The 21,521-nt window shown below is 47.8% G+C and overlaps 1 protein-coding gene across 5 annotated transcripts in view; it reads right to left on the bottom strand.

The window, feature by feature from the left end:
* The window catches only part of ggcx (gamma-glutamyl carboxylase), a 227,662-nt gene that overhangs the window by 102,740 nt on the left and 103,401 nt on the right, over positions 1 to 21,521 (bottom strand). The window lies entirely within an intron of this gene.

Genomic DNA, 21,521 nt, shown 5'->3' with positions numbered 1-21,521 from the left:
TTGAAATCACAGGCTTTTTCAGTGAAACAGAGAAAGATAATTGCCATTTCAAAATTATGAAACCTTCAGGGCTGCTGACCGAGGGCCGTGCGGTTCTTTGTTGGCCGGCGTGGGCACAATGGGCCGAAATGGCCTCCTTCTGCGCTGTAAATTTCTCTGTTTCTATATTGAATCTGTTCAAATGTGTCTGGAGCCGATTCATTAAGGGTTAAACAGAAAAACAAGTCAGATGAGATTCTTTGAAAATGAGGTAAAAATGCTTTTCAGGTTCCTCAGCAAACCTACAGAATACAGTCTGTGCAGGATTTATGAAGACATATACTCAAGGAGCTGTATTCCATCCATGTTTTATGGCCAGAAAAAAAAACTGCTGTTACCTGGTGTGTAAACTCAAACTTGATTTACCACCTGTTTCAGGTAGTTTTAGGTCATAAAACTCAGTAAAATAGGGCAGCAATATCTACTGCCTCAACTTGGCCAGTAAAAGTCTTGCACCAGAAGTATCCTGCAGAACAGAGTGTAATTCTTCTTTAATATCTGCCCACAGGCCATCACCCTCCATTTAAATAGGGCCGACTGGATGTGGCTAACCTCCACGCTCCATTTCCCCAGTCTTTGCCCAATTTATTACCACCACTATATACGGGTGGGATAAGCTGAGGAACGGTATCCTTTAGGCAGATGTTGAATTGAGGAGACCAGTTTGATTACTACAGCTGAAGGGTGGTTCTACTTTGCCTATATATCAATTTTAATAGTTTGGTATGCAGGGTGTATCAGGACTTTTACTGCCCTGTTTAGTCAGCTCTTCAGAAAGTACAGTTTTTCACTGGGGATGTGGATTTGCCAATGGGAATCCCTGTGTTACGAAGAGGAGATGTATGAAGAGATGGAAGAGGATTCATTGGAGGTGCTTAGAATGAGGCACCAGACACGATGCCTCTTCCCTACACACACATATTGTCATCTATGTACTTTTGGGTTCACGAGCCACCAGATGGAGTCACTGTTGGAGGCCATTGGTGTACGCACGTGTGTGCAGCCCAAGTATAAAAGGCCAGCCATTTTGTATAGAAGTCACTTTGGGCCTTAATAAAGCAGAGCCAAGGTCATACCTCTTGGAATTAAACAGTACTCAGTCTAACAGTTATTGCACACACAACATTTGGCAACGAGGCAACAAGAACCTTTGCATGCAAAAATGAGCGCAATTGGATTGTTGGAACGATTTGTGGAAGGAGAAGATTGGGTAGACTTTGTGAGCCGTTTGAGCCAGTTCTTCGTGGCCAACAAAATGGAGGAGGTCGGCGACGCAGATCGGCGCTGGGCGATGTTCCTCACGGTTTGCGGTCAAAAATTTATGGTATAATAAAGAATCTACTCCTGCCTGTGAGTCCAACAGAGAAGACGTATGAAGAATTGTGTACACTGGTACAGGACCACCTTAAGCCAGACGAAGGCATCATCATCCCGAGATACAGATTTTACACGCACGTTCGCTCAGAGGACCAGAATGCGGCGTAATTCGTTGCCGACCTGAGACGTCTAGCGGGACCGTATAAGTTTGGGGCTGTGTTGGCAGACATGCTACGGGACTTCTTTGTAATCGGCATCAACCACGAGGTGATCCTGCGTAAACTACTGGCGGTGGAGACGTTGGATTTGAACAGGGCCATCACGATCGCTCAGTCATGCATGATGACGTATAGAAGTCTAAAGTAGGTATCAGTGAAAAATCGAAACTTGGCAAGTACTGTAAATATGATTGATTCGGCGTTCGACAGAGCAGCACATGGCAGGGCCTACCCGACTGCATACATGAAACCTGTGACTGCCCAAAGTCCGCCAGCGGGAATACATCCTATTCTCCGTGTTGGCGTTGTTGGGGAAATCACCGGCACCAGCAGTGCAGATTTAAGCAATATAGTTGCAAAGGCTGTCTGAGAGTGGGGCATCTCCAGCGTAAGTGTCCACAGATGAGCAAGCATTCTGCAACACACCACGTGGAGGATGGTGGTCAGACTAGCACGGATCCAGATACGCAATCCAAGATACCAGAGGAGGAAGTGTGTCATGTATTCAACCAGCATTGTAACCCATGTATAATCTGACCTAAGTTGTACACTGTGAGAACAATGACCACTAGGTGGTGAACTTGTGGGAGACACTCCTAACCTGGACCTTCAGATATAAAAGGGGAAGCTCCACCCACTTCCTGCACTTGAGTGCTAAGGAATAAAGGACAGGTCACAGACTGACCTTCTCTCAAGCATGGGCCTCGTGTGCATTTATACTGTATAGTAAGGACGTATCAATGGCAACGAGAAACTGGGATTTAAACCACGCGAGCATGGCCACTAGCAGAACAGACGAGAGGTACTGTGTTAAGGAATGGTTGGGACAGAGATTTAACATTGTTAAAGCAGCACACAGTTCCCCAGGCAGACAAGGTCAATCGGGCATGCCCCAACATATAGTCGAACCCAGAGGGGGAGTTCGACAGAGACAATGGCAAGCTGAACGGCGATTCACGCCATTGCAAGGGACAATGCGGCCAGTAATGGGGCCATCAACACCTGTTAATGGCGCACTCAAGGACAATCACAGGGGCAGTCAGGGACGATCGACTGGCAAGGGACCTTTTGTTTCCAACAGCAGCTCATGTTGGAGGCGTGGAGGCACACACTCAGCCGGAGTTTGCAGAGATGAGCAAAATACCTGCAGAAATTGCAGAAATGAACGCTGGGGGAAATCGCTGGAAGCTGAAGTTCAGCGAGTTCATTTCCTCTGTGGAACGAGTATCATGCTCACAGATCCTGGACAAATTTGACTCATTATTTCAACCCGGCATTGGCACTTTCATGGGGGCCAAGGTAGTGATTCACATAAACCCGGACACCAGGCCAGTACACCACAAGGCCAGAGCGGTGCCGTACATGATGCGGGAAAAGATAGAAGGTGCTTTATACCGCCTGCTGAGGGAAGGCATCATCTCGCCAGTTGAATTCAGTGACTGGGCGAGCCCGATTGTGCCAGTGTTCAAGGCGGATGGGTCGGTCAGGATATATGGTGATTACAAGGCCACCATCAATCGGGTGTCACTCCAAGACCAGTACCCGCTACTGAGAGCGGAGGACCTCTTTGCGACGCCATCCGGTGGCAAACTTTTTTCAAAATTGGACCTGACCTCAGCTTACATGACCCAGGAGCTGGCGAGTGAGTCGAAGAAGCTGACCACCATCATGACACTTAAGGGGTTGTTTGAGTACAACAGATGTCCGTTCGGGATTCGCTCGGCCACCGCGATCTTCCAGCAAAATATGGAAAGCCTCCTCAAGTCGATTCCAGGGACGGTAGTTTTTCAGGACGATATCTTCATCACGGGTTACGATACTGAAGAACACCTCCACAACCTGGAGGAGGTGCTACGCAGACTGGACCAGGTAGGACTGCGACTGAAAAAGGCGAAGTGCGTCTTCCTAGCTCCAGAGGTAGAATTCCTGGGGATGAGGGTAGCAGCAGACGGGATAAGCCCTACTGCGTCCAAGACGGAAGCGATCCAGAGAGCACCCAGACCCCACAACACGACGGAGCTGCATTCGTTCCTGGGGCTCCTGAACTATTTTGGTAACTTTCTTCCCAAATTGAACACGCTGCTAGAGCCGCTACACATGCTCCTACGCAAAGGTCGCGAATGGGTCTGGGGGGACAGCCAGGAAAGGACTTTTAATAGAGCATGCAATTTGTTATGTTCCAACGATCTGTTAACACTGTATGACCCATGTAAGAAACTTGTGTTAACATGCGATGCGTCGTCCTATGGTGTCGGGTGTGTGTTGCAGCATGTGAATGCCAAGGGTCAGTTACAGCCGGTAGCTTATGCCTCCAGAAGTCTGTCCCAGGCAGAAAGGGGCTACAGGATGATAGAAAAGGAGGCGCGCGCATGTGTATACGTGGTAAAGAAAATACACCAGTACCTGTTTGGCAGGAAATTTGAGCTGGAGATAGGTCACAAACCCCTAACGTCCCTTTTGGCCGACAACAAGGCCATAAATGCAAACTCATCGGCCCGCATACAGAGGTGGGCACTCACGTTAGCCGCCTATGACTACACAATTTGGCACAGACCGGGCACCGAAAACTGCACCGATGCACTCAGCAGGCTCCCACTAGCCATCACTGAGGGGGCTACCGAGCATGGTGCTGAGATGGTCGTGGCTGTTGAAGCTTTCGGAAGCGAAGGCTCATCTGTGACAGCCCATCAGATTAAAGTCTGGACAAATAGAGACCCGCTATTGTCTCTAGTCAAGAAATGTGTCCTGAATGGGGACTGGGCAGCCACGTACAGGGCATGCCCTGAGGAATTTAAACCATTTCACAGGCGCAGAGATGAACTCTCGATTCAGGCCGATTGCCTACTGTGGGGAAACCGCGTAGTCATGCCCCAGATGGGCAGAGAGGTGTTCATCAGAGAACTCCACAATGAGCACCCGGGCATTGTCATGATGAAGGCAATTGCCAGGTCACACGTTTGGTGGCCAGGGATAGGTGCAGACCTGGAACTTTGTATTCGCAGGTGCAACACGTGTGCTCAGCTGGGCAAATCACCCAGGGAAGCCCCCCCATAGCCCCTGATCCTGGCCCGCCAAGCCATGGTCAAGCATCCATGTGGACTACGCAGGTCCTTTCATGGGGAAAATGTTTTTGGTTGTAGTAGACGCCTACTCCAAATGGATCGAGTGTGATACTTTAAATTCAAGCACATCTTCTGCCACTGTAAAAAGTCTATGGGCAATGTTCACCGCCCACGGTCTACCGGACATCTTGGTCAGCGACAATGGCCCGTGCTTCACAAGCACTGAATTCCAGGACTTCATGGCAGTCAATGGAATTAACCATGTCAGAACGGCACCGTTCAAGCCGGCCTCAAATGGCCAGGCAGAACGAGCAGTGCAGATAATCAAACAGGGGATGCTCAGAATCCAAGAGGGTTCCCTACAAAGCCGCTTATCGCGCCTCCTGTTGGCCTATAGATCCCGATCACACTCGCTCACAGGGGTTCCACCCGCAGAGCTGCTAATGAAAAGGACGCTCAAAACCTGGTTATCCCTTATACACCCCACCATGAAAGAAATTGTCGAGAGCAGGCGCCAGTCACAATATGACTACCATGACAGGAATGCGAGGGCACGATGTATTGATGTAAATGATCCTGTTTTTGTCCTCAACTATGCTGCAGGGCCCAAATAGCTCGCAGGCACTGTGATTGCCAAAGAGGGAAATAGGATTCTGGTAGTTAAACTTACCAATGGACAAATCTGCCACAAACATGTGGATCAAACAAAAAGGAGGTTCAGCAACCCCATAGAAGCAGCAGAGATAGAACACGATGTAGAGTTTACTGCACCACAGGTGACTGAACACCGGAACCAAGTGGAGGAGAGCCCAGTCACTGTGGGCAGTCCGGACAGGCCTGAGGCACCGCAAACAGCAGACACTCAGGCCAGCGCTCAACAACCGGAGCCCCAACTCAGGCACTCTACAAGAGAGCGTAAACCACCAGAGAGACTCAACCTGTGATCCCAATAAGACTTTGGGGGGGGGGAGGTGATGTCATGTATTCAACCAGCATTGTAACCCATGTATAATCTGACCTAAGTTGTACACTGTGAGAACAATGACCACTAGGTGGTGAACTTGTGGGAGACACTCCTAACCTGGACTCTCAGATATAAAAGGGGAAGCTCCATCCACTTCCTGCACTTGAGTGCTAAAGAATAAAGGACAGATCACAGACTGACCTTCTCTCAAGCATGGGCCTCGTATGCATTTATACTGTATAGTAAGGACGTATCAAAGTGTAAGGAGGGAGAGAGAAAACAGGGAATTATAGACCGGTCAGCCTGACCTCAGTAGTGGGTAAAATGATGGAATCAATTAGTAAGGATGTCATAGCAGCGCATTTGGAAAATGGTGACATGATAAGGCCAAGTCAGCATGGATTTGTGAAAGGGAAATCATGCTTGACAAATCTTCTGGAATTTTTTGAGGACCAGTTGATGTGGTATATTTGGACTTTCAGAAGGCTTTCGACAAGGTCCCACACAAGAGATTAATGTGCAAAGTTAAAGCACATGGGATTGGGGGTAGTGTGCTGACGTGGATTGAGAACTGGTTGTCAGACAGGAAGCAAAGAGTAGGAGTAAATGGGTACTTTTCAGAATGGCAGGCAATGACTAGTGGGGTACCGCAAGGTTCTGTGCTGGGGCCCCAGCTGTTTACATTGTACATTAATGATTTAGACGAGGGGATTAAATGCAGTATCTCCAAATTTGCGGATGACACTAAGTTGTCAGTGTGAGCTACGAGGAGGATGCTATTAGGCTGCAGAGTGACTTGGATAGGTTAGGTGAGTGGGCAAATGCATGGCAGATGAAGTATAATGTGGATAAATGTGAGGTTATCCACTTTGGTGGTAAAACCAGAGAGACAGACTATTATCTGAATGGTGACAGATTAGGAAAAGGGAAGGTGCAACGAGACCTGGGTGTCATGGTACATCAGTCATTGAAGGTTGGCATGCAGGTACAGCAGGCGGTTAAGAAAGCAAATGGCATGTTGGCCTTCATAGCGAGGGGATTTGAGTACAGGGGCAGGGAGGTGTTGCTACAGTTGTACAGGGCTTTGGTGAGGCCACACCTGAAGTATTGTGTACAGTTTTGGTCTCCTAACTTGAGGAAGGACATTCTTGCTATTGAGGGAGTGCAGCGAAGATTCACCAGACTGATTCCCGGGATGGTGGGACTGACCTATCAAGAAAGACTGGATCAACTGGGCTTGTATTCACTGGAGTTCAGAAGAATGAGAGGGGACCTCATAGAAACGTTTAAAATTCTGACGGGTTTAAACAGGTTAGATGCAGGAAGAATGTTCCTAATGTTGGGGAAGTCCAGAACCAGGGGTCACAGTCTGAGGATAAGGGATAAGCCATTTAGGACCGAGATGAGGAGAAACGTCTTCACCCAGAGAGTGGTGAACCTGTGGAATTCTCTACCACAGAAAGTAGTTGAGGCCAATTCACTAGATATATTCAAAAGGGAGTTAGATGAAGTCCTTACTACTTGGGGGATCAAGGGGTATGGCGAGAAAGCAGGAAGGGGGTACTGAAGTTTCATGTTCTGCCATGAACTCATTGAATGTCGGTGCAGGCTAGAAGGGCTGAATGGCCTGCTCCTGCACCTATTTTCTATGTTTCTATGTTTCTATGTACTCGTTCCTAACTAAGAGCAAACCGATAATGATCAACGTGAGATTTAATGGGGTGCCGGTATGGATGGAACTGGACACGGGGGCGAGTCAATCGATAATGAGCCAGAGGGCATTCGACAAGCTGTGGGATACGAAGGCTGTGAGGTCCAGGCTGAGTCCAGTCAATGAGAAGTTGCGCACGTACACCAAAGAACTCATAACGGTGATTGGCAGTGCCACAATTAAAGTGTCGTATGACGGTGCGGTTCACGAGTTACCGCTATGAATTGTCCCTGGCAATGGCCCAACGCTGTTCGGCAGGAACTGGCTTGAAAAAATCAGATGCGATTGGAACGACATCAAGGCGTTGTCGTTGGAGAAAGATACATGTGCCCAAGTACTGAGCAAGTTCCCCTCGCTGTTCGAACCAGGCATCAGCAACATCACGGGAGCCAAGGTGCAGATCCACGTGGACTCAGATGCAAGACCCATCCATCATAAAGCTCGGGCAGTTCCGTATATGATGAGGGAGAAGGTTGAAATCGAACTGGACAGACTCCAGTGTGAAGTGATCATATTACCGGTTGAGTTTAATGAATGGGCCAACCCCATTGTTCCTGTGCTGAAAAGTGATGGCAGTCAGAATCTGTGGAGACTACAAGGCTATGATCAACAGGGTTTCAAAACAGGATCAGTACCCGTTACCGAAGGCTGATGATTTGTTTGCAACACTAGCCGAGGGGAAATCATTCACCAAACTGGACTTGACGTCGGCCTAGACGACACAGGAGCTGGTCGAGATGTCGAAGAGACTTACGTGAATTAACTCGCATAAAGGACTATTTATTTATCACAGATGCCCTTTTGGAATTCGCTCGGCTGCAGCAATATTTCAGAGGAACGTGGAGAGTCTGCTGAAGTCCGTTCCCAGAACCGTCGTGTTCCAAGATGACATCCTGATCACAGGTCGTGACTCCAAGGAACATCTGAACAAGGAAGAGGTTCTACATTGTCTGGACAAAGTGGGACTTAGACCGAAATGCTCTAAGTGCGTCTTCATGGCACCAGAGATCGAATTCCTGGGGAGGAAAATTATTGCTGACAGCATCAGACCCACAGACACGAAAACCAAGGCCATCAAGAATGCACCCAAGCCGCAGAATGTGACGGAGCTGCGTTCGTTCCTGGGTCTACTCAACTATTTCGGTAACTTCCTACCTAAGTTGAGCACCTTATTAGAACCACTGCACATGCTGCTCAGAAAAGGTGACAACTAGGTGTGGGGTGCGTCTCAAGACAGAGCTTTTGAGAAAGCCACTAATCTGCTTTGCTCCAACAAGCTGCTGGCACATTATGACCCATGTAAACGTTTAGTACTGGCCTGTGATGCTTCGTCATATGGAATTGGTTGCGTAGTCCAACAAGCTAATGAGTCGGGTAAACTTCAATCAGTCGCGTATGCTTCCAAAAGTTTGTCTAAAGCGGAAAGAGCCTACAGCATGGTAGAGAAAGAAGCACTAGCCTGTGTTTATGGGGTTAAAAAGATGCATCAGTACCTGTTTGGTTTTCGATTTGAACTGGAGGCAGATCACAAGCCACTCATTTCACTGTTCTCTGAGAACAAAGGTATCAATACCAATGCTTCATCCCGCATCCAGAGGTGGGCGCTGACATTATCCGCTTATGATTATGTCATTCGGCACCGAGAATTGTGCCGATGCTTTGAGCCATGTGCCGTTGCCCGCAAACGCCACAACTGGCAGACCTACTGTTAGTTATAGATGCTTTTGAGAGTGAAGGAACCCCTGTCACGGCTCAACAAGTTAAGACCTGGATCAGCCAGGACCCGATTTTATCGATGGTGAAGAGTTGCATCCTCAAAGGTGATTGGTCTGCCATACCTAAGCAAGTGTGCGAGGAGACCAAACCTTGCATTCGGCACAAAGACGAACTGTCTATTCAGTCGGATTGCATACTGTGGGGCAATCGTGTTGTTATGCCCAAGAAAGTGAGAGATAAATTTGTACATGAGCTACATAGCACACATCCCAGCATTGTAATGATGAAAGCTATCGCCGGGTCTCATATATGGTGGCCGGGAATTGACTCTGAGCTGGGATCATGTGTGCATCAGTGCAACACTTGCATGCAGCTCAGCAAAGCACCAGCGGAATCGCCACTGAGTCTGTGGTCGTGGCCGTCCAAACCACGGTCCAGGATCCATGTAGACTTTGCAGATCCTTTCCTGGGAAAAATGTTTTTAATTGCGGTGGATGCATATTCGAAGTGGATAGAGTGTATAATCATGTCATCCAGCACATCCACAGCCACCATTGAGAATCTCAGTGTCATGTTCGCGACACATGGTCTGCCTGACATCGTTGTTAGCGACAACGGATTGTGCTTCACCAGTCAGGAGTTTCAAGAGTTCATTAAACTCAATGGTATCAAACATGTAAGGTCAGCACCGTTCAAACCTGCATCCGATGGGCAAGCAGAAAGTGCTGTCCAAATCGTAAAGCAGAATATGAAGCGAGTAACCCAAGGGTCACTATAGACCTGCCTGTCATGCATACTGCTTAGTTACAGGACAAGACCACACATGCTTACCGGGGTCTCGCCTGCTGAACTAATGATGAAGAGAGGTCTTAAGACCAAGCTATCTCTTGTACACCCTGACCTGAATAATCATGTTAAATATAAAAGACAAAGTCAGCAAGGGTATCACGATCGCGCAGCTGTGTCACGCGATATTTCTGTAAATGATCCTGTATATGTTCTGAATTATGGTCAGGGTCCCAAGTGGATCGGTGCAACTATCATGGTCAAGGAGGGCAACAGAATATTTATTGTCAAGCTCAAAAATAGGCAAACATGCAGGAAACATATGGATCAGACAAAGCTGCGGCACACAGACGAACCGGATCAGTCGGGGAAAGAGACAATCGACGACCAACCAACCTACCCCCAGTCATCAGAGGACTCAGTGGTCATCAGTGAATCGGGACTTTCAATCACTGACATGTTCAATGAAAATGGACTTTCAATCCCTGATATGGCCATTGCCACTTCCACCAGGTCAGCCACCCAGCCACCAGTCACAAGACTCTGAACACTCACCCAAGGCTGGAGTTGAACTGAGACGGTCAACCCGGGAGTGTAAAACACCGGACCGTCTCAATTTGTAAAAGACTGTGTTAATATCTCAGAGGGGGTTTATTGTCATGTATGTACTTTTGAGATCACTAGCCACTAGATGGTGTCACTGTTGGCGGCCAATGGGCTGCATGCACGTGTGTGCAGCCCAAGTATAAAAGGCCAGCCATTTGTATATTAGTCACTTTGGGCCTTAATAAAGCAGAGCCAAGGTCATACCTCTTGGAGTTAAACAGTACTCAGTCTAACAGTTATTGCATACACAACACATACTCACTCACCAGACAGTGCCTCTTCCCTACACACACATACTCACTCATCAGGGTTTACAGACCACGAAGGTCTCACTTAGACTTTGGTGAATGCCAGTCACATTCTAGGAGATTGTGTGGCTGTGTTGATAGGAGATAGGAATGTTTTTTTCCTGTCCTTTTACATATGTTTGTGAATGTGAATCGCATGGAGGCTTTTTTCCCCTTATCAGGGTATGTGTGGCAAGATGATGAGACATATAAGTGGAATGTCCCTTTAAATGAAATGTTCTTGAAGACCAGCAAAGAGTTGACAGAGAGGCTGTGCATTCAGATGGTGCATGAATACTTGCAGAGGTTGCCTGCCACTTAGGCAAAGAGTATGAGTAGTAAGTGAGTGAAGCCTCTATCAGTGATTTGGGATATAGAATGGCAACAGTGCCTTGGCTTACCTTGGCCACCCTTGAGCCCTGTGCTGTGCAGCAGGTCTTGGGGTGGTGGAAGTTGCATTAACTGCCTCTGCAACCTCCCTCTATACAACCTGAACCACCCTCTTACAGGGCTTCTGCCATCAACGCCCAAGAGTTGATCCTTCTCGCCCTAACGTTAGCTTGCAATGCCTCCAGAGATTTATCTGAGAATCCTGCTGCTCATCCCCTTGCTCCACCCGAGGCTGTTGCTCCTGCAGTTGTGTGTCCTGCAGCTGTTAAAGTGATGTTCCCTTTTAAACTGGCTGAAGCCTTTTAAGGGCTGAAACAGCACTCAATTTACCTCCCTCCCAGTGGAAGTAACCCAGTCAACCCAGTTTTATCTGCCCTGCATGGCTAATGTAGGCCCGAGGAGGGAACTTCTGCAGGTCACCTGGACAGACAGAGGTCCTGCCCTACCAATTATCCACCAATGGGCCTTAATAAAGCAGAGCCAAGGTCATACCTCTTAGAGTTAAACAGTACTCAGTCTAACAGTTATTGCATACACAATACATACTCACTCACCAGACACAGTGCCTCTTCCCTACACACACATACTCACTCATCAGGGTTTGCAGACCACGAAGATCTCACTTAGACTTTGGTGAATGCCAGTCACATTCTAGGAGATTGCGTGGCTGTATTGATAGGAGATAGGAATGTTTTTCTCTTGTCCTTCTTTTACATATGTTTGTGAATGTGAATCGCATGGAGGCTTTTTTCCCCTTATCAGGGTATGTGTGGCAAGATGATGAGACATATAAGTGGAATGTCCCTTTTAATGAATGTCTTCTGAAGACTGGCAACGGCAGAATTACCTGTTTGGTATAAAATTTAGGAAAGGAACAAAGACTTGCATTAATATAGCGCCTTTCACGGCCTCAGGACTTCCAAAAGCACTTTACTGCCAATGAAGTAGGTTTTAAGCACAATCACTGTTATAAAGTAGGAAATACAGCAGACATTGAGCGTGCAGGCAGGTCCCACAAACAGCAATGAGATAAATGATCAGTTCATCGGTCTTTCTTTGTTTGAGGGATAAATATTAGCCAGGACACCGAGAGAACTCCCCTGTTCTTCTTCGAATAGTGTCATGCGATCGTTTATGTCCGTCTTAGATTACGTTCTCAAGTCTCTGGAGTGACCCTAACACTTCTGACTCAGAGGTGAGAGAGCTGCCACTGAGCCGCAGCTGACCCATCAGGCCATTGGTACAATCCGATTCCACCTGGATTAGAGTAAGCAGCCCTCCTGATTGCAATAAGTAACATCGCCCGTCTCTGCCCTTGTCTCAGCTCATCCGCTGCTGAAGCCCTCATCCATGCCTTTGTTACCTCTCAACTTGACTATTCCAACGCACTCCTGGCTGGCCTCCCACATTCTACCCTACGTAAACTAGAGGTGATCCAAAACTCGGCTGCCCCGTCTAATTTGCACCAAGTCCCGTTCACCCATCACCCCTGTGCTCGCTGACCGACATTGGCTTCCGGTTAAGCAACGCCTTGATTTCAAAATTCTCATCCTTATTTTCAAATCCCTCCATGGCCTCGCCCTTCCCTATCTCTGTAACCTCCTCCAGCCCCACAACCTTCCGAGATGTCTGCGCTCCTCTAATTCTGCCCTCTTGAGCATCCCGGATTATAATCGCTCCACCATCGGCGGCCGTGTCTTCAGTTGCCTGGGCTCTAAGCTCTGGAACTCCCTGCCTAAACCTCTCCGCCTCAAGCCTACCTCTTTGACCAAGCTTTTAGTCACCTGCCCTAATTTCTACTTATGCGCCTCGATGCCAAATTGTTTTGTCTCATATTACTCCTGTGAAGCGCCTTGGGATGTTTCACAACATTAAAGGCGCTATATAAATACAAGTTGTTGCTGCTTCTAGTACCGCATTTATCTTGAATTAAAATATTGAGTTATTAAGGACACCTTGTTTCGCTCAGATGTTCTGTGAACATTTCATGTCCTGAGCTGAATGCTTGCTTTTCATCAAAGGCATAACTTCCATTTTGAATGTGCTGCTTTAAAACTAAGTGACAAGAAAGAAAAAATAAGAAAAATAAGAATATACTGATCAAAATATTATGGCCATAAAATTCGGCACCTTAATGCCGGTTAAGGCCAGTTTTGGAAAAAAAATGGTGGCCATCTCGCTTGCGCCCAGTTCCAGTACAGCGTTCCACTGCACAAGGGACTCCCCACCTGCGCTATTTAAAGGGATATATCTAACTTTGAGATAAGTTGCTTTTTGGTTTTGTACCGGTTCTTACACAGTTTATTTGAGTAGCGCCTTGATGTAAGACATTGAAAAAGTTGGGAAAGTGTGCAGGGAGTTCTGCTGGATGTTGGGAAGGGGTTGGCCTCTGAGTGCAACACTGGCTCCCAGTTCTGGGGGCTCCACTTACAGTCCCCCTCACACTGCAGTATGACAGGGAGATGAAGCAGAGACGGTAAACACAAGCTGCTCGCAGAGGTGGGGGAGGGCTGTCAGCAGGAGGCCTTACCCACCTAAGGGGGCAGGAATCAGTACAAAACTCCCCTCGGGCCGTACTTGTAACTTCTTTTTTGTGTACATGGAGCACCGTGATCTGTAAACACCGATGTAGTGCCATGTACAATGCAAGGTCTGTTTCGTAATGCACGTTGAAAAGAAAAAATGTAAATGTACCGTCACCCATTCCGTGTACTGTATAGCGACACACGTAATGTAATTTGTCGAATGTACTACAACGTATCCCGTATTGTACCGAATTGTACTTGAAATGAAAAGCAAGGAAATGTATCGAACGGAACTGGCGTCAGCACCCAAATGTAGTGTATGGGATTGCTGACCGCAGCTAAATGTACTGAACTGTTTTTGAATGTACTGTACAAATATTTATATGAATAAAGTATATTTTGAAATAAAAAAAACCTAAGGTCTTTTGGAAGCACTTCTCCTACCTGCACCTAAGCCTGGAGCAATATGTTCGGAGTTCCGCTGCACCAAAGCTGTGGCCACAGAATTTGCACCTCTTGGAATCAGAGCTGCAGCCTCAGAGCAGGGTGCTAACATTGCTGCCAGTCGCCCTCAAGGTGACTGTGGCCCTGAATGTTTATGCCACTGAATCCTTCCATGCCGGAGCAGGCGATATAGCTCACACCTCGCAGTTTGCCATCCATCGCTGCATCTGGGAGGTCACAAAGGCTCTGTACTCCAGGAGAAGGGACTTCATTGTCTTCTCTCTGAATAGAGAGAAGGAGGAGCACGCACGAGGCTTTGCCGCGAGAGTGGGCTTACCCATGGTGCAGGAAGGCATCGGCTGCACACACGTGGCTTTGCCGGCGTCGCATACCAATCACTGAGCTCTATAGCCCACAAAGTCCTTGGTTTGATTCCCAGTCTGTGCTGTGTCAGCTGACCTCAGTTGGAGCAGCAGCAGAGGGTGTACAATTTGGCGTGAGTCCCTCTGGGCGAAGGACAGAGAACATCAAACACAGATCCTACACCTTGCAGTGTTTAGCTGTTGTGTGAGGGCATGATCGAGCTTGGCTGTGATGACCCCCATGACAGAATAGCTTATCAACACTCAATACCTAAGCTTCACAGAGAAAAATATTGGCCAGGACACTGGGAGAACTCCCCTGTTCTTTAAATAGTGCCATGGGATCGCTTATGACCATCTGAGAGGACAGACGGAGCCACGATTTAACATCTCAACCGAAAGATGACAGCTCCGGCAGTGCAGCGCTCCCTCGGTGCTGCACTGAAGCATCAGCTTATGTTCTCAAGTCTCTGGAGTGACCCTAACACTTCTGACTCAGAGGTAAGAGAGCTGCCACTGAGACGCAGCTGACCCATCAGGCCATTGGTACAATCCAATTCCACCTGGATTAGAGTAGGCAGCCCTCCTGATGGCAATAAGTAACATCACCCGTCTCTGTCCTTGCCTCAGCTCATCCGCTGCTGAAGCCCTCGTCCATAACTTTGTTCGATCCTGAGAGAGCACATCATCAGGATCCTGGTCACTCCCCGGGGGGGCGGCACATTACCACCACCACCAATCTGAGGAAGCTCAGGTCAGGGCTGTGATGCCATACCGGAAGGTCCCCCGTGGCCCGTGGTGGACCCAGCCGCGAAGGCAACGTGACAGCAGCCACAGTCTCAAAGCCACCAGAGATGACAGCAGTAAGACGTTCCGAAGCCTATTGCACAGAGTGCATAAGAGCATTCTGCACTTCCAGGTTTGTGGCCATTCTCTCCAAACCAGCACCAATGCACTTGTTCTCTCGTGCCTGTGCTGCAATGGCAGCTGCCACATCACCTACAGGTTGCGGCATCATAGCTGGATCCGCACGGACAATCTGGGAATGATGAGCTGTCGACTATGTGGGAGGCAGACTCCTCCATGCTCCTCACCACTTCTGGCAGCCCCTCTGACACTCTTGTCACTGCCCCCCTGGCAATGCATTGCCTCCACCTTTCTTTTATAAGCCGCAACATCGATGAGCTCGTCTGAGTCCTCCTCAGCAGAACTCCGGCGCGGACTCGCGCCCCCACCCCCCTCGCCCGAAGAGATGGCACCTGAGGTTCCTGTTGTAACGGCTGTCTTGCTCTTTTCGCTTCGTTGCTTTAAACGTCGAATTACACACACACACTCAGTTGTAGCAAAGGCCGGATTGGGTCTTTTATTCCGACATTCATATGAACCACAAAACTTCACAAGCCAACTCTCTGCTTGCAAAGGCAGCTCTCAAAGAAGTGACACTTTTTTTTCCAAAAATATACTTTATTCATATAAAATTTTCACAATACACTGGAAAATAGCTCAGTATCTTGCGGTCAGCAATTCCATACAATTCGTTTGGATGCTGACAGCAGTTCCATACAATGCACTAGCGTACATTTCATTTCAAGGTACAGTTTAGTACAATCCGTAAATCACATTACATGTAGTACTGTGCAAATGAGGGTATTACATGGAGCAGATGAGAACAGGTTTACATTACATTCCAGGTTACCCTTCAATACCGATCACCAATCACATTACATGTAGCACTATGCAGATGAAAGCAGTACACCGAACGGGTGGGGATACATTTATATTTCTTTACAAGTCACTAAACAGTGCAGAGACTTTCATTATACATGGCACAACACAGGTGTGTTTCAGTACATGGTGCTCTATGTATACAAGCAGATTAACAAGTACAGCCCGAGGGGGGTCTGATTCCATCCCCTGGGTTTACCGTGGCGGAAGGGCCTTAAACTGTGGCTCTTCCCCATCGTGCCTTTGTGGCAACTGCACCAACCTTTAGTGCGCCCCTCAGCATGTACTCCTGGATCTAGGATTGCGCCAGTCTGCAACACTCGGCCGTGGACATCTCCTTGCTCTGGGAGACCAACAAGTTTCGGCAAGACCAAAGTGCCTCTTTCACCGAGTTGATGGCTCTCCAGCAGCAGATGACGTCTGTCTCGGTGTGTGTCCCTGGGAACAGTCTGCAGAGCACAGAGTCCTGTGTTACGGAGCTGCTTGGGATGAACCTCAACAGCAACCACTGCATCTCCTTCCAGACCTGCCTTGCAAAGGGGCAATCCCGAAGGAGATGGATGACAGTCTTGTCCACACCACAGCCAACTCGGGGGCAGAGTGCCGTGTCTCTGAAACCCCGGCTGTGATCTGATGGGTAGGGCCCTTCTCACCGCCAACCAAGTTGTGCTTGTGCGAAAGCTCTGGCGATGAGACATGCGGCAGCCTGGCCAGACCCATCCTTCGCAACACCGGGGACAGATAGAATCTCAGCACGTAGTGTAGTGACACGACACGCCTTTCAAGATTCCAATGTCACTGGTGTCCGTGTGTGTGAGTGACAAAAACCAGTTCCCTCTCTTATACCTAAAAAGCCTTTGAACTCTTATTTCTTTGCATTTAGATAATCACAGCTTTCTGAATTACTTTACACAAACCAGATTATTTAACATACAGATGTCATCAAATAATAACAAGGTACTCAAATACAGACAATGTCATGAATTACTATTCGCATAGTAACAAGTTACTCTCAAATAATTAACATACAGATGACCAGCCCGACGATGTGAATTACTGTACACAAACCAGGTGGTTGCCATGCATAGATCGTGTCGATGATACATACAAATAATTAACTTGCAGATGACCAGCTCTCATTTCAATGGCTAAAAGGCACCATATCGTCTAGCAGCCTGTTTTAATCCAATCTTGAATCCTCCAACTTTTAACCCTTTCGATCTCCAGACCGAGCCGAGGCAAAGAGTTTCAGAAATGCATGCTTGTGCTCCCACATTTCCTTTCCGCCCATTGCCATACTGCAGCCCGCTAGGCCCCGGTGCAACACCCAGTGCAAACCCCTCTGCTATCGCCACTAAATCTGACCACGTACTCCCAGTATCTGAGCTGGCGCTTGTGAGTGGAAGCAGCGACGCGGTGCTGCCAACAGTGAGGCCCCTCGTCCTCTGCCTCATTGGAGTTGTCGCCAACGGATGGAGGCTCGAGGCCACAATGTCCTCTATGGTGTCAGGATCCCCATGGCTTTCTGGCCCCTCAAGGCTGCTGTCCAGGCCTCGCCTCTCCATATCATCATCTCCTCCCTGGTCTCGGCTTTCACTGCTGTCAAGACAGGAGTCAGTCATTTCCCTCCCACGCGCACCAGTGCTAGGACCCGCTCGCTGGCTGTCAATGGACCTCATAAATGGCACAAGGGATGCCTTGAGGGGGAGGGAGAGGATTGACGCATGAAGGCTGCAACTAGCACACTTTCAGAAGGAAAGGCACAGCAAGCGCTGGCATTTTCAGGGAGAAATAGCATTAACGGAGGGCCTCACTTACCCATGCTGCCCGCAGGGGGATTGGCATTGCCAGTAGCGGTGGCCACAGGGAATGCACCATGTCTGCCCACTAGCGCCTCGACCCTTTCTTCCAAGGGTGTGAGGAGTTGAAGCTGGGGCTCGCCACCACCAGTCCGCCTCTGTTCCATGCAGTTGTGCGCAACCTTGGCCTGCAAAACAAAGAATGATTGCTGAGTAGCAGTGTGATGAGGCCTCAGAAATGTGTGCCCAAGTGTGTGTCCCTGACAAGCAGCTGTGTCTGTGACATGAAAGGGAGCCTCCATTGCGAGAACACACACATATGTATACAGGTCTCAACAGTGAAATGCTGCTTCAGTGACTACATAGTGAAGGTGGGAAATAAGAGAAGGGTGAAGGAGAGGCTCGCAGATGGTGGAACAGGTACTCACTTTCGTCAGACGAATGATGTAATTCAGTCTTTTTCTGCACTGGGTGGTGGTCCGGTCATGAATGGAGGTCCCTGAGACCTCCACGGCTATCTTCCTCCAGGCATTGGTTAAAAACCTCCCGAGTAGGTCTGCCTGCATCGAGGTACAGCACTCACCTCCTTTGCTCCACAGCCTGCATGAATGTCTCCAATTCTCTGTCAGAAAAACGGCTTGCCCTCCTCACGACATCTCCAGCAGGTCCAGCAACCATATCCTTTAAGAAGGCCAGGGAGCAGCTGGCTCATTAAGAGCTTATCAAGACAAGGTGAATTTCTCCGTGGAAACATCGCTGCAATCTACTCACCCACTCCGCTGCAAAGTCCCGATTCCCGCCGGCCAATACCGCTGGCCGCCATTTTAAATTTTAAAAATCAGTTAATTTAGGTCGGATTCCCCACTCAAAGGTTGTGGTGGTAACGGAGCCCAAAAGAGGTAGGTGTGCCCCATTTCGGGCCGACCTTCAGCTGAATATTGACATCAAATACATAATTTCCATTTTGAATGCGATGTTTTAAAACTAATTTAAACTAAGAGACAAGAAATAACATATTTCTGAGGACTGGGAGAAATTTAGAATCCAGCAGAGGAGGACAAGGGGTTTAATTAGGATGGGGAAAATAGAATATGAGAGGGAGCTTGCTGGGAACATAAAAACTGGCTGCAAAAGCTTCTATAGATATGTGAAGAGAAAAAGATTAGTGAAGACAAATGTCTGCAGTCAGAATCAGGTGAATTTATAATTGGGAACAAAGAAATGGCAGATCAATTGAACAAATACTTTGGTTCTGTCTTCACGAAGGAAGACATAAATATCCTTCCGGAAATACTAGGGGACCGAGGGTCTAGCGAGAAGGAGGAACTGAAGGAAATTGTGTTAGGGAAATTGATGGGATTGAAGGCCGATAAATCCCCAGGGCCTGATAATCTGCATCCCAGAGTACTTAAGGAGGTGGCCCTAGAAATAGTGGATGCATTGGTGGTCATTTTCCAACATTCCATAGACTCTGGATCAGTTCCTATGGATTGGAGGGTAGCTAATGTAACCCCACTTTTTAAAAAAGGAGAGAGAGAGAAAACAGAGAATTATAGACCGGTTAGCCTAACATCAGTAGTGGGGAAGTGTTAGAATCAATTATTAAAGATGTAATAGCAACGCATTTGGAAAGCAGTGACAGGATCGGTCCAAATCAGCATGGATTTATGAAAGGGAAATCATGCTTGACAAATCTTCTAGAATTTTTTGAGGATGTAATTAGTAGAGTGGATAAGGGAGAACCAGTGGATGTGGTGTATTTGGACTTTCAAAAGGCTTTTGACAAGGTCCCACACAAGAGATTAGTGTGCAAAATTAAAGCACATGGTATTGGGGGTAATTTATTGACGTGGATAGAGAACTGGTTGGCAGACAGGAAGCAAAGAGTAGGAATAAACGGGTCCTTTTCAGAATGGCAGGCAGTGACTAGTGGGGTACCGCAAGGTTCAGTGCAGGGACCCCAGCTATTTACAATATACTTTAACGATTTAGACGAAGCAATTGAATGTAATATCTCTAAGTTTGCAGATGACACTAAGCTGGGTGGCAGTGTGAGCTGTTAGGAAGATGCTAAGAGGCTGCAGGGTGACTTGGACAGGTTAGGTGAGTGGGCAAATGCATGGCAGATGAGTATAATGTCGATAAATATGAGGTTATCCACTTTGGTGGCAAAAACAGGAAGACAGAATATTATCTGAATGGTGACAGATTAGGAAAAGGGGAGGTGCAACGAGACCTGGGTGTCATGGTACATCAGTCATTGAAAGTTGGCATACAGGTACAGCAGGCAATGAAGAAGGCAAATGGCATGTTGGTCTTCATAGCTAGAGGATTTGAGTATAGGAGCAGGGAGGTCTTACTGCAGATGTACAGGGCCTTGGTGAGGCCACACCTGGAATATTGTGTACAGTTATGGTCTCCTAATCTGAGGAAGGACATTCTTGCTATTGAGGGAGTGCAATGAAGGTTCACCAGACTGATTCCCGGGATGGCAGGACTGACATATTAAAAAAGACTGGATCGACTAGGCTTATATTCACTGGAATTTAGAAGAATGAGAGGGGATCTCATAGAAACATATAAAATTCTGACGGGATTGGACAGGTTAGATGCAGGAAGAATGTTCCCAATGTTGGGGAAGTCCAGAACCAGAAGTCACAGTCTAAGGATAAGAGGTAAGCCATTTAGGATCGAGATGAGGAGAAACTTCTTCACTCAGAGAGTTGTGAACCTGTGGAATTCTCTACCACAGAAATTTGTTGAGGCCAGTTCATTAGATATATTCAAAAGGGAGTTAGATGTGGCCCTTACGGCTAAAGGAATCAAGGGGTATGAAGAGAAAGCAGGAATAGGGTACTGAAGTTGCATGATCAGCCATGATCATATTGAATGGTGGTGCAGGCTCGAAGGGCGGAATGGTCTACTCCTGCACCTATTTTCTATGTTTCTATGTTTCTAGAATGAACAAAATATATATTTTTTGTCACAACACCCTCTCTGGAACTTCCCAAACTAAAATAAATGTCAGCTGACCCACAGGCTCAGTAGGTAAGTGTACTGCGCAGTGTCGCACTGAGCCACAGAGACCACAAAATCCTTGGTTTGATTCCCAGTCTGTGCTGTGTTAGCTGGCCTCAACTGGAGCAGCAGCAGGGGGGGTACAATTTGGCATGAGCACTCGCCCCCCACCCACCCAGGCGAGGGTCAGGAAACATCAAATGCAGTTCCTGCTTCTTGCAGTGTTTAGCCGTTGTGTGAGGACATGATCGAACTTGGCTGTGCTGAACCGCACGAGAAAGTAACTTATCAATCACAAAATTGAGACGGGCCTCAATTTAATGTCTCACCTAAAAAACGGCACCTCTGGCAGTGAAGCGCTCTGTCAGTACTGTACTAAAGTGCCAGCTTGGATAATGTGCTCAAGTCTCTGGGGAGGGAAAAGCAAATAATTGAAAGCTTGCTCCCTTTTTGATTTGAGGACAGAAAGCCAGTGCACTGCCGAGAGGGTTAATGTGTCACACATTCCTATCCTTCAGTAGCTGCAGCCTTCTGTGACGGGGTTGGAATCTA

The sequence above is a fragment of the Pristiophorus japonicus genome, chromosome 22 (assembly GCF_044704955.1).
Source record: "Pristiophorus japonicus isolate sPriJap1 chromosome 22, sPriJap1.hap1, whole genome shotgun sequence".
NCBI classification, from domain to species: Eukaryota; Metazoa; Chordata; class Chondrichthyes; family Pristiophoridae; genus Pristiophorus; species Pristiophorus japonicus.
Note: the sequence above shows the minus strand (reverse complement) of the source record. Positions and strands in the feature narration are given on the sequence as shown.